Source organism: Esox lucius, chromosome 13, assembly GCF_011004845.1.
Source record: "Esox lucius isolate fEsoLuc1 chromosome 13, fEsoLuc1.pri, whole genome shotgun sequence".
Lineage (NCBI taxonomy): Eukaryota > Metazoa > Chordata > Actinopteri > Esociformes > Esocidae > Esox > Esox lucius.
The window spans coordinates 19890520-19902875 of NC_047581.1; positions in this window are offsets into that span (position 1 = coordinate 19890520).

The window sequence follows — 12356 nt, forward strand, 5'->3', positions numbered from 1 at the left end:
TGACTACTACAGGAAGCATCTATGTAGGGTAACAACATGCTGACTACTACAGGAAGCAACTACTGTATGTTGGTTAACAACATGCTGAACACTACAGGAAGTAACTATGTTGGTTAACAACATGCTGATTACTACAGGAAGCATCTATGTAGGGTAACAACATGCTGACTACTACAGGAAGTGACTATGTTGGTTAACAACATGCTGACTACTACAGGAAGTGACTATGTTGGTTAACAACATGCTGACTACTACAGGAAGCATCTATGTAGGGTAACAACATGCTGACTACTATAGGAAGCATCTATGTAGGGTAACAACATGCTGACTACTACAGGAAGCAACTATGTTGGTTAACAACATGCTGACTACTACAGGAAGTAACTATGTTGGTTAATAACATGCTGATTACTTCAGGAAGCATCTATTTAGGGTAACAACATGCTGACTACTACAGGAAGCATCTATGTAGGGTAACAACATGCTGACTACTACAGGAAGCAACTACTGTATGTTGGTTAACAACATGCTGAACACTACAGGAAGTAACTATGTTGGTTAACAACATGCTGATTACTACAGGAAGCATCTATGTAGGGTAACAACATGCTGACTACTACAGGAAGTGACTATGTTGGTTAACAACATGCTGACTACTACAGGAAGTGACTATGTTGGTTAACAACATGCTGACTACTACAGGAAGCATCTATGTAGGGTAACAACATGCTTACTACTACAGGAAGCATCTATGTAGGGTAACAACATGCTGACTACTACAGGAAGCATCTATGTAGGGTAACAACATGTTGACTACTACAGGAAGCATCTATGTAGGGTAACAACATGCTGACTACTACAGGGAGTAACTATGTTGGTTAACAACATGCTGATTACTACAGGAAGCATCTATGTAGGGTAACAACATGCTGACTATTACAGGAAGCATCTATGTAGGGTAACAACATTCTGACTACTACAGGAAGCAACTATGTTGGTTAACAACATGCTGACTACTACAGGAAGTAACTATGTTGGTTAATAACATGCTGATTACTTCAGGAAGCATCTATTTAGGGTAACAACATGCTGACTACTACAGGAAGCATCTATGTAGGGTAACAACATGCTGACTACTACAGGAAGCATCTATGTAGGGTAACAACATGCTGACTACTACAGGAAGCATCTATGTAGGGTAACAACATGCTGACTACTACAGGAAGCATCTATGTAGGGTAACAACATGCTGACTACTACAGGAAGTGACTATGTTGGTTAACAACATGCTGACTACTACAGGAAGTGACTATGTTGGTTAACAACATGCTGACTACTACAGGAAGCATCTATGTAGGGTAACAACCTGCTGACTACTATAGGAAGCATCTATGTAGGGTAACAACATGCTGACTACTACAGGAAGCAACTATGTTGGTTAACAACATGCTGACTACTACAGGAAGTAACTATGTTGGTTAATAACATGCTGATTACTTCAGGAAGCATCTATTTAGGGTAACAACATGCTGACTACTACAGGAAGCATCTATGTAGGGTAACAACATGCTGACTACTACAGGAAGCAACTACTGTATGTTGGTTAACAACATGCTGAACACTACAGGAAGTAACTATGTTGGTTAACAACATGCTGATTACTACAGGAAGCATCTATGTAGGGTAACAACATGCTGACTACTACAGGAAGTGACTATGTTGGTTAACAACATGCTGACTACTACAGGAAGTGACTATGTTGGTTAACAACATGCTGACTACTACAGGAAGCATCTATGTAGGGTAACAACATGCTGACTACTACAGGAAGTAACTATGTTGGTTAACAACATGCTGACTACTACAGGAAGCATCTATGTAGGGTAACAACATGCTGATTACTTCAGGAAGCATCTATTTAGGGTAACAACATGCTGACTACTACAGGAAGCATCTATGTAGGGTAACAACATGCTGACTACTACAGGAAGCATCTATGTAGGGTAACAACATGCTGACTACTACAGGAAGCATCTATGTAGGGTAACAACATGCTGACTACTACAGGAAGCATCTATGTAGGGTAACAACATGCTGACTACTACAGGAAGCATCTATGTAGGGTAACCACATGTTGACTACTACAGGAAGCATCTATGTAGGGTAACAACATGCTGACTACTACAGGAAGCATCTATGTAGGGTAACAACATGCTGACTACTACAGGAAGCATCTATGTAGGGTAACAACATGCTGACTACTACAGGAAGCATCTATGTAGGGCAGAGGTGTCAAACCGGTTCCACGGAGGGCCGAGTGTCTGCAGGTTTTTGCTCTCTCCTTGTACTTGATTGGTTAATTAGGTCACTGATTGGTTAGTTTCTACCCTCACCTGGTTGTGTAGGTATGAACTAGGAACCAATTTATAGGAAAAACCAAAAACCTGCAGACACTCGGCCCTTTGTGGAACCGGTTCGACACCTGTGATGTAGGGTAACAACATGCTGACTACTACAGGACGCATCTATGTAGGGTAATAACATGCTCACTACTACAGGAAGAATCTATGTAGGGTAACAACATGTTGACTACTACAGGAACCATCTATGTAGGGTAACAACATGCTGACTACTACAGGAAGCATCTATGTAGGGTAACAACATAGTGACTTCAGGAATCATTGCATCTCTATTCCACCCACTGAATACCACTTGCATAAATATGCAGCAGGATATCTAATTAAATAAATCCATTCGTTACTAGAGCTGCTGGTATTTCTTTTGCATTAATTACATAGTCATTACCATATCAATTAGAAAAATCAGAGATCATGTAATTAAGGTTTAACCGCGAGCACCTGCTACCTCAGTGTTCTTGTTTGTGTGTATGTGTGTGTGTGTGTACACGCTGGTGTGTGTGTTTCTGTGTGTGTGATTCTGCCCCAATCTCATTTAGGAACTTTGACAGGACTCTCCCTCATCAATCTAAGCTGTCAGAATTAAACAGTTTTTTTACTTCAGTTTTGTTGTTGTTTTTTCATTGGTGGGAAGTGTTTTTTTTGTGGATGTTGGAGTAGAAAATGTTGCCATGGCTATTCTATTGATTGAGTCACCTAATTAAAAAGAAAGATAGGCTGTGTGCACCACCATAAGATGATATTTTATTAATATGATGAACCATCTTAAGGTCCTATTTTATAGGTTGCTGTCAAGTTATTGTCTGGTATAACACAATCTTACCGGCCACATAAAATGTCTGGTTAAGGGCTGGCTTTAGGCGTTACCTCAAATTGTCATACCAGCTGTCAAAACCCTGGATCTTGTGATTTTTTAGAACGTTTTCCACATAGATCATTAAGTGAGATATATCTGTTGACATTTTTACCACAATTCAATGTGTGCTCACCAGAGGCACTTGATATGATTCCCATTCAATACAAATATGTGAAACCTATGTAGTGAATTGAGTAAAGCCATTTTAGATTGGGCAATGGACCATGGTTGCTCTGACCAGGTTGTACAGAGGAAGGGGAGTAATGTCAGGGGGTTAGCAATGGCCACCATGTAGGAAAGAATGGAGGGGGCGTGTTCTGGAGGGTGGAATCTTTTTTGATGGGGGATGATGGAAATTCAGAATGAAAAAACGGGGAACGGGGCTCTGGGGGACGTGTCTGCACAAGGCCTCAGAATGGCACCTCACCTCCAGCCTCCCTTATCCTTTCCTGTTTTACTTCCACTTTCCTTTCTAAAACCTTTACTCCCCCTCCCTCCGTCTCCAGAAACATCAATGACTACAATTGCTTACAATTTACCACACACACACACACACACACACACCTGCAGTTAGCACGGTTGTAGCAGTTCTTATCCCCGGCCCTGACAACCTCCTGGGGTTTTGACATCCTCTGGCCTCCACCCTGGGTGCCTGCTGTGCTTTGAGGTAGTAAATCAATCTCTTCCTCTTCACCCAGACATCACTCCCTTTCCCCCCCCCACTACATTCTCAACTACTTAAATCACTCTCACACCCGCTCCTCTTGCTCTCCACTGTCAGCGGTGCCTCACAGTGGCCCACAGCAACCCCAACGCAGTCCCTTCAGCACTGTGTCCGGTACCTAAGGAAAATACTCAGTAAAAACAACCACTTGATGTGTTCCTGTAAATATGAAGAGACAACAGAAGGTTTCCTGGCTGCTGTATGTGATGCGGATGTTGTTAACATTCTGCTGGTGTCAGCCAAGGAGTCCCTCCCTGCTACCACCTAAAATGTCTTACAGTGCTGTAACTAACACAATGTAATATATTGTCACACCACTAGGTGGAAGTCATTAGCTGTGTAGCGCTTTGGAATCGGTGCCCGTTTACACAAAGCGTCTGCGAGTGGGTGTGTCCTTTTATTAAACTGTAACTGTTTGACAGTGGAAATTATTTTGGCTGTCATACCAAAACACGTCTGAGCTTTTTTTTTTTTAGATTTTACTGATACTTACGGTATATGGGGCAGGAGCAGAGGAGACTTTCGTTTGACAATGATTGCACAGTAATCCATTGCTCCCAAACCTCATCTCCGTAAAATAGAATGTTTAATCTGACATTTTACTAGCTGAGCTACATGTAGTTCACTACTCCCCAACACCGTTCATTAATATCTGAAAAGCGCACACCACATGGGATGACATCTTCCTGAGACAGCTACCAGACTGACCCTACTGCTGCTCATTCTTTGAAGTCTGACTGGTCAGAAAACAATGAGCTCTGCAACCAGACTGAATGTCAGATGGTCACGGACTGACATGCACCGCTGCAGTAGAGACAGACCCCGTTGCGGTCGTGGAGGCTTCTGTCACCCAGGATGGAACACCTCATCCTACATCACTCCCAGATATCAGGCCGATCCAGCCATGGCAACACTGGGACTGGCCTCAGGCAGCAGGGGCAACCTACTCATCCGGTGGGTGCAGACTTTAACATTCTAGTAATTTCGCAGGTGCCCTTATGCACAGTGGCCTAAAGTTAGTGCGTACAATGTAAAAGGTAGGAAAAGAGAACTATCCAACCAAGAGAAACACTCGCTGGGGGGTAGGGGTGAACGTATCAACCTCTAGCATCAGCAGAAGACGTCACCAGCAGATCTACAGAGGCAACCCTGGCAGGTGCAAAACCTCTAGTTCACCTAAACTGAAACAAACAGGCTGGCCGGGTGACAGTACATAAAATCAGCTGTGGAGTTTGGAATAAAGGTGTTGTGGGCAGATGAGAACGTACCAAGGGGATGGCAAATGGACAGTGTGGACAAGAAACAGGTTTTCAGCAGACCGACTCTTCTGTGAAATATTTTGGAGGGTATGTTATTGCTTGGCCATGTATGGGTGCCACTTGAACAGGTTTAATGGTCTTCAATGATGATATACTGCTAATGGCAGCCCTGGAATTAATCTTGAAATGTGAAGAATCATCTTGTTTGCTTAATTCCAAGCAAATGCCTCAAATCATTGGATGCCACATCATACAACTAGACTTCGATCTCAAACACACTCCCATAGCAACTAGGGTGTTTTTCATGGAAATAAAAATATAAAGACCTTGAATGGCCAAGTTCATCTACAGATTTAAATACGTGTGAACGTCTTTCATTTGCTTAATCTGAGACTTTTGGCATCACCTGAGAAGATACATACCAAGTGTCTGGTGTGGTCAGTAGGTTGCAGACTTCAGGCAGTTGGCATGGCATGCAAAGGATATAGAACCAAATACAAAACAAGTGCTTAATCTTTCCCAATGGTGCCAAGAAATATGTATACATTTTTTGTTGTTGTAATTTGTACATTTCTAAACCAAAATGTTGTATGGGAGAAGCATCCTGGGGACTCATGGACCCAGCAGGAATCTGACCCGAAGGGTGAGCAGGGCAGAGAACAATTGATTTCATCTGTTGTCTTGTCTCTGCCCTTTTGAAGCAGCCTCAGGCCAGAAACCCAGAGGTTTCAGAGTTCTTGGGGGTAACGCTGTACTGGGCCCGACATGCGGGTGGGAGGGAGAACTGTTGTAACCGCTCCAACGTGTTTCTGCAATTTGTTTCTGCATTTATAATCCTTATCAAACAGGACACAAGCCCATGTAAGTCATATGTTTGCCTTTGAAAATCCCCAAACAAAAAAATACACCACGAAACGTGAAACCACCTGATTTCATGTGGGGGCAAAGCCCAAACATTCACAATGTACACAAATACTCTCTAAACATAAGCTGTGAATCTACATTTAAACCGCAAAGTAATTCTTTGACTGCAAATCCAAACGTTTGGAGTACACAGCCAAAAGAAGAAAACATGCTCTGAATTACCATGGCTTTGTATAACTCAGCTGTACTGGTGCCACAGTCATCCAGCATGAAACAGAACAGTGGTGGATGTCGAACTGCCTCAAGCTGTTGTCATTCAACTGGTGGGACATGGCTGTACCCACAACAGACCCATCCAGTCCTGCCCACACTGGTCAGACTGACCGCCCACATACCGCCTCACTCTCTTTGTCTCAGTCACCCACCCACTCCCTCTCTCCCTCACCCCTCACTCACTCACTGCTTTGTTACTGACTGATCAGTCCTTCAAATTGCATGGCAGAACACTGGGGTCATGTAAGAGTGTGTTTTTGGTTTGTTATGCACCATATGGCCTTTCCAGTCAGTCCTGCTGGGCCAGAACCAGGCTGCAAAGCAGGAGGAGATGCTTCACGGCTCTGAACTCTTGTCATGAAACATACGTTTGAGATGCTTTTTAGAAAGGAACTAAATGTCAGGAGCAGTATGGGGATTCATTGTCTGGTTTATTTGGATGAATCCTCCATGAATAAGGAAATAAGGAATAAGGAAATGTCTACTCTGGCATAAAACAGAGAAGCTTCCAGACTGATAATACTGATAGATCAACAGTGTTATTTGTGGTGTGTTGAATCAGGAACTGTGTCATTGTATTATTATACTCCATATGCAACGTTTGGTTATTAATCGTGGGTGTGTTTGCATAGAAGACGGGCTGGGTTTGGCTGGCTGGGTTGAGCAGTACTCAGGGTTTGTGGTGCAGTGCAGTGCTAAGCCGCCTGCTATATAACATGAATGCTCTCCATAACAGTTCCAGTGTTGTCCACAAGAGGCATTATGGGTAAATGAGTAGTGGCCTTATGCCTCTTAAACACATTTTGCTACTGCAAAATTCCTTGTCTTTACTCTTTCAATTAAATCACTAACAGAGTGAGATTACTATTTCCTGTTTACAGTGATAACACATTGATATTTGTCTTAAAAAATAAAACAATTTAAAGACCAATATCTCAAATTGTCTTTAAATTGATATAGTGCATCAATGACCAGTCTCTGCTTTACTTTCTTGGTGCTGGTGTACAGTGATCTGTCATTGCTTACTCTTTCTACCTGTCCCAAACCCCCGTTCTTTAATGCTTCCACTCACCACTAGATGGGGCCATATACTCTGACAAATCATACTCTCAGTCCCTCAGTGTAACAGGAGCGAGCAAAGGAATGGCAGGATTACGATATTCTCATCCACTGGACATCACTGGAATAATTGATCATAGACTGTTTCCACTGCAGTTCATAAACTATTTAGGCTGTCAGTATTTGTTTACAATGGAATCTTGTGAAACACAACAGGGCTAATGTTTGTCATGGTCTCATTATGGTTGCCTCTGGCGACTAATACTATGTCAGAAATGGCTGTGTTATCCAGTAGTTCTGCAGTTGAACGTGCAGAGAGAGGATGCACCATGCACTGCAGGCTGATGGACCTCCGCCAGAACCACCACCACACTCCAGAGACAGACTGGAAATGTTAGGTGGACTGTACATGAGCAGCATAATAAAACCCACATCACAATAATCTGAAGGCTATTTCTGGAGATCAAAGTACTGTATTGCTATTTATGTATAGGTAGGTACTGTATTGATGTGAAGAGGTGGTTTTATATGATTGGAGGCTTATGTTCATTCAGGCTTAACAAAGTGTTAGTTCCACAATTACTCTCCAGACCCCTATGCCCATCCTTGATGAAGAGCATGACTAAATTAGATCATATATTCCCCCATGGCACACTCTCTCTCCATCTCTCTCCACCTGTAGAGTGAATCAGTGAATATTAATTTGTGTAGTCACAAAAAAGCTCAGTCAGCCCTATTGCCTTCTTATAGCTGGAGGGCCACAAAGGTCATATTTAGGTAAGCGCTGATGTTATAGTAGTTGTTTTGGTAAGGAGGTGTGGCAGGTAACCAAGTTGTTAAAGTACGGGCAGGGTTGGAAACATCTTTAAATGTAATCCCTTAACAGCAGGGGCGGAGCGTAGCTTTCTTTCCCATGAGTGCAAACACTGGCCCCACCCCTCCACCGCTAAAATCTTACTATTATTACCTGATTACCAAACTAAAAGAGAGAGGCAGATAATAATTATTAATATTTAATACAATACATTACGTTTCATGTACTATGATGAAAAGAAGCTTGTTATTAAAATTACATACCTGCAGATACAAAACTTTGCTGCAAGCTGCTGTTGGACCTGGATCATAACTGTACCCCCCTTTGCTTGCTGCTCAACAACTTTACTAAAGACGTTTCTCAAGGGCACTTACCATTGTATTGTATTTTTATAATGTATTGCTTTTCTTTCCTCTGAGTGGCAGACATATCTAAATTCCATTCATATGTTTTGTTACATAAGCTAGCTGTCTTTTCCAGTTCAGATCCTTAGCAACTGAGCTGACGAGATCTGACATTACACCCAGGGTTGGTATATTAGCGCTTGCGATAATTTTTTCAACCATAGGATAAACTTCTCATGGGCCCCTATGATTGGCTGCCAAGGGTGCCGCGCAACCCATCGCACCCATTGAAGCTCCACCTCTGCGTTGCAGTTACAAGTTACCTGTCCACATAACGTAACTTTTGGATTACTCAAACTCAGTAATGTAATCTGATTACTTCCTTATAAAGAGGCATTAGAAGACAAATAGGATTATAACCAAGTGAACACCTTTTGCAGGATCAATCAATGTTAGAGTTTATGTAGCTGGCCAAAAACAGATATTGCATTTTACCTTATGGGTTTTGCACAGTGACAGTGCCTTTGGAAAGGGTCACTCAACCATTGATTTCCACTTCATTATAATTGGCCTATATCTCTAGATTACACAGTGAAGGTCTGTCAGATCTTCAGTCATTCAATTTAATAACCAAATTCCAATTAATAATTAACCCTTGATGTGACCATAACCCAAAATCTAAGGATGTGTTAGCCTATTCTATTATTCGTATTTCATTCATGTTTTTTATTGCTTCAAAACATTGTTGAACATTTCTTGAAAAGGGTATTGACATTATTGTATATAAAAATCAAGATGTACGCTACATTTGCAGTAGTCTGATGATTTCCTTCACAACCACCAAAATCAGCACCATGTTACAGTTATCTGACAAATATATGCCTAATCTTCTAAACAGGTCCTGTCTGAAAAAGGACCTGTGCGTGCCCACTTTGCCTGCATGATGATCACATAGACAACACCTGAGGCGCGCAATTGTTATTAAACATAGAAACATTTATTGAAGTAATCCAAGTTATCAATTGAAGTAATCCAAGTAATCCTTTTTCAATTTAAGTAATCCAAGAAGTAATCATACATTTTTTCAAAAGTATATGTAACCCGATTACAATATCTTAGCTGGTAACAGTTTTTTTTTTTATCCGTTACTCCCCTGGTGTCTCAGGTCTAAAAATGTCCCTGATTACAGTTTTTCTCAATTTATTTGACACATTTCTCCAAACTCAGGTAACTGTTCTCAAAACAGTTAACACTGTGATCTTAACACTTTGTAATTGTCCTGAAAAGATTGTAAATTATCACATGCATCATTTTCTCAAAACACTGCACAAAATGCTCACGTTTTCAAAGTAGTTCATAAAACAAACCAAAATTATAATATATCAGGAAAAAACAATTGCTCCATTTTCCAAACACAACCAACAAAACTTTGTTATTTGTTAAATTCTCAGTTGCAAATGCTTTGTTTCCAATCAGCCCCAAATTGATATCTGATGACTTAATAATACACACAACCCAAGAAGTGCAAATTTCCTAAGGGTTTACACATCTGTCTTACAGTTTGTCCCATTCGATTTGACACGTATATAAGAAGACATGGACAGAGAGGAAGGGGAGGGCAAGGTGTACGAGGAGGGAGGAGGGAGGAGGGAGGAGGGGTAGAAGGATAGGGTACAGACATGTTTCTAATGAAATCAGAGCCACCCTTATTGCCCATGTCATAAATCATGGCCTCTCCTTGAGAGAAGCTGGGCAGAGACTTCAGCCCAATATAAACAGATCCACAGTGGCTTCAATTATCTGCACATTTCAGAGGGAAAAACGGTAAGTAACTATACCATTGTACTTCTACAGTGAGTCTGTATAGTCTTGTTTTATGTAGTTCTAGTTTTCTACTGTAAGTATTCCTGCTTGTCCAAACATTTTTCAGAATTGAAGTTTGAGAACATTCAGGTGGACAAACAAGACTATTTTCCATTGAACCTGAGCATACCATTGTTGACATGGTAGTCCAGAACATCACCTTCCGCCTCAAAGAAATTCAGCAAAGAATAATACAGGACAATCAACAATTCCACAACATTCACTAATGCAGTCTCCAATTGATTGTGTTCTAAAGAGAAATGCCATCTGAATGAAGTAGGTATACAAAGTGCCCAACTCCGTAGAGTGACAGAGTTGCGATTCCAGTTTGTTCAAGTACGTGCAAGCTTATTTCTGCACTTTTGCTGTAAACACAATGTTTTTTTGCCCTGGATATTATGTATGTGTCCATATACTATTCCACTCTAAGTGAAAAGATTCATGAAAGAGGAAGAAATATGATTGACCATCATGCCACAGTCAATGTCCCTGGACAACGAGGAGGCAACATCACTCTGTGGGCCGTGATTTCTACCACTGGTGTTGTGGCTAACAATGCTGTCTTGGGGCCATACAACACAGAAAGGCTCCTGGTGTTAGAGTGGTTGGATTCCACTGGTGTGAGAGTGGTTTGATTCTACTGGTGTTAGAGTGGTTTGATTCTACTGGTGTGAGAGTGGTTTGATTCCACTGGTGTGAGAGTGGTTGGATTCTACTGGGGTGAGAGTGGTTTGATTCCACGGGTGTGAGAGTGGTTGGATTCCACTGGTGTGAGAGTGGTTGGATTCCACTGGTGTGAGAGTGGTTTGATTCTACTGGTGTTAGAGTGGTTTGATTCTACTGGTGTTAGAGTGGTTTGATTCCACTGGTGTGAGAGTGGTTTGATTCTACTGGTGTTAGAGTGGTTTGATTCTACTGGTGTTAGAGTGGTTTGATTCCACTGGTGTGAGAGCGGTTGGATTCTACTGGGATGAGAGTGGTTTGAAGAAATTGAGGCACGAGCATGTCAAGGATGTATCCAGCATTCACAGAATTTTTTTCCACGATGCATGACTCGTGAAAATATATGCTGTGATGTTGATGAAATTCTCTGGCCAGATGTAATTGAGAGGCAGGATCAATAAAGTTAATTGATCCAATGATTTCAGTACATTTATTCATTTATTTACGTATTTAAGTATTTATGTATATAATTTTTTAGGGCGAAAACTCATTGTAATACAACTGAACTCCTCATTGAAGAACCTCACGAAAAACATTTATTTTCATTCATTTATTTGTGTATCTACAGCTGAATTTTTTATCAACTCAACAGAGAACACCCTTGTGGTTTTGATGTTAGTATTTATTTAAAATAAATGCATTACTAGAATGCAGTGAATGTAATGCAGTGAATGTTGACCTGTTTGCCAACATAAGTGTGTGTTTAGTTTGCTGTGTTAACTGTCAAATCGATTGGGAAAAATTGTAAAGGGTTGCATTGAGTGGATTTGGCTCCAGATTTGAATTTGCAGTGGTTCCCTACCATTTTCATAAACTATGCCACCAACAGAATATTGTTCTTGTCTGAGTACCCCCGAAGTATGGTGTCAAGAGTGTTCTCATTTCTCCTCTGTTGATAGGCCAAGTCTGGTTGGGATCTGACTAGTAACCAAAAGCATCTGACTAGTAACCAAAAGATTGCAAGCATATTCACCTTTTATATCAAAAATGGGAGAAAAAACGAAGATGCTGTTAAGTTCCATTAGTTGCGTACCAAAAATACAGAGTCCATTCTAAGGAAGGTTTAATAAAAATGTCTCATTCCACTGGGTAACATTGGGCACCCCGACGCCATCCACCGTATTGAGTACATACTGTAGGGTCCCATACAAATTTAATTC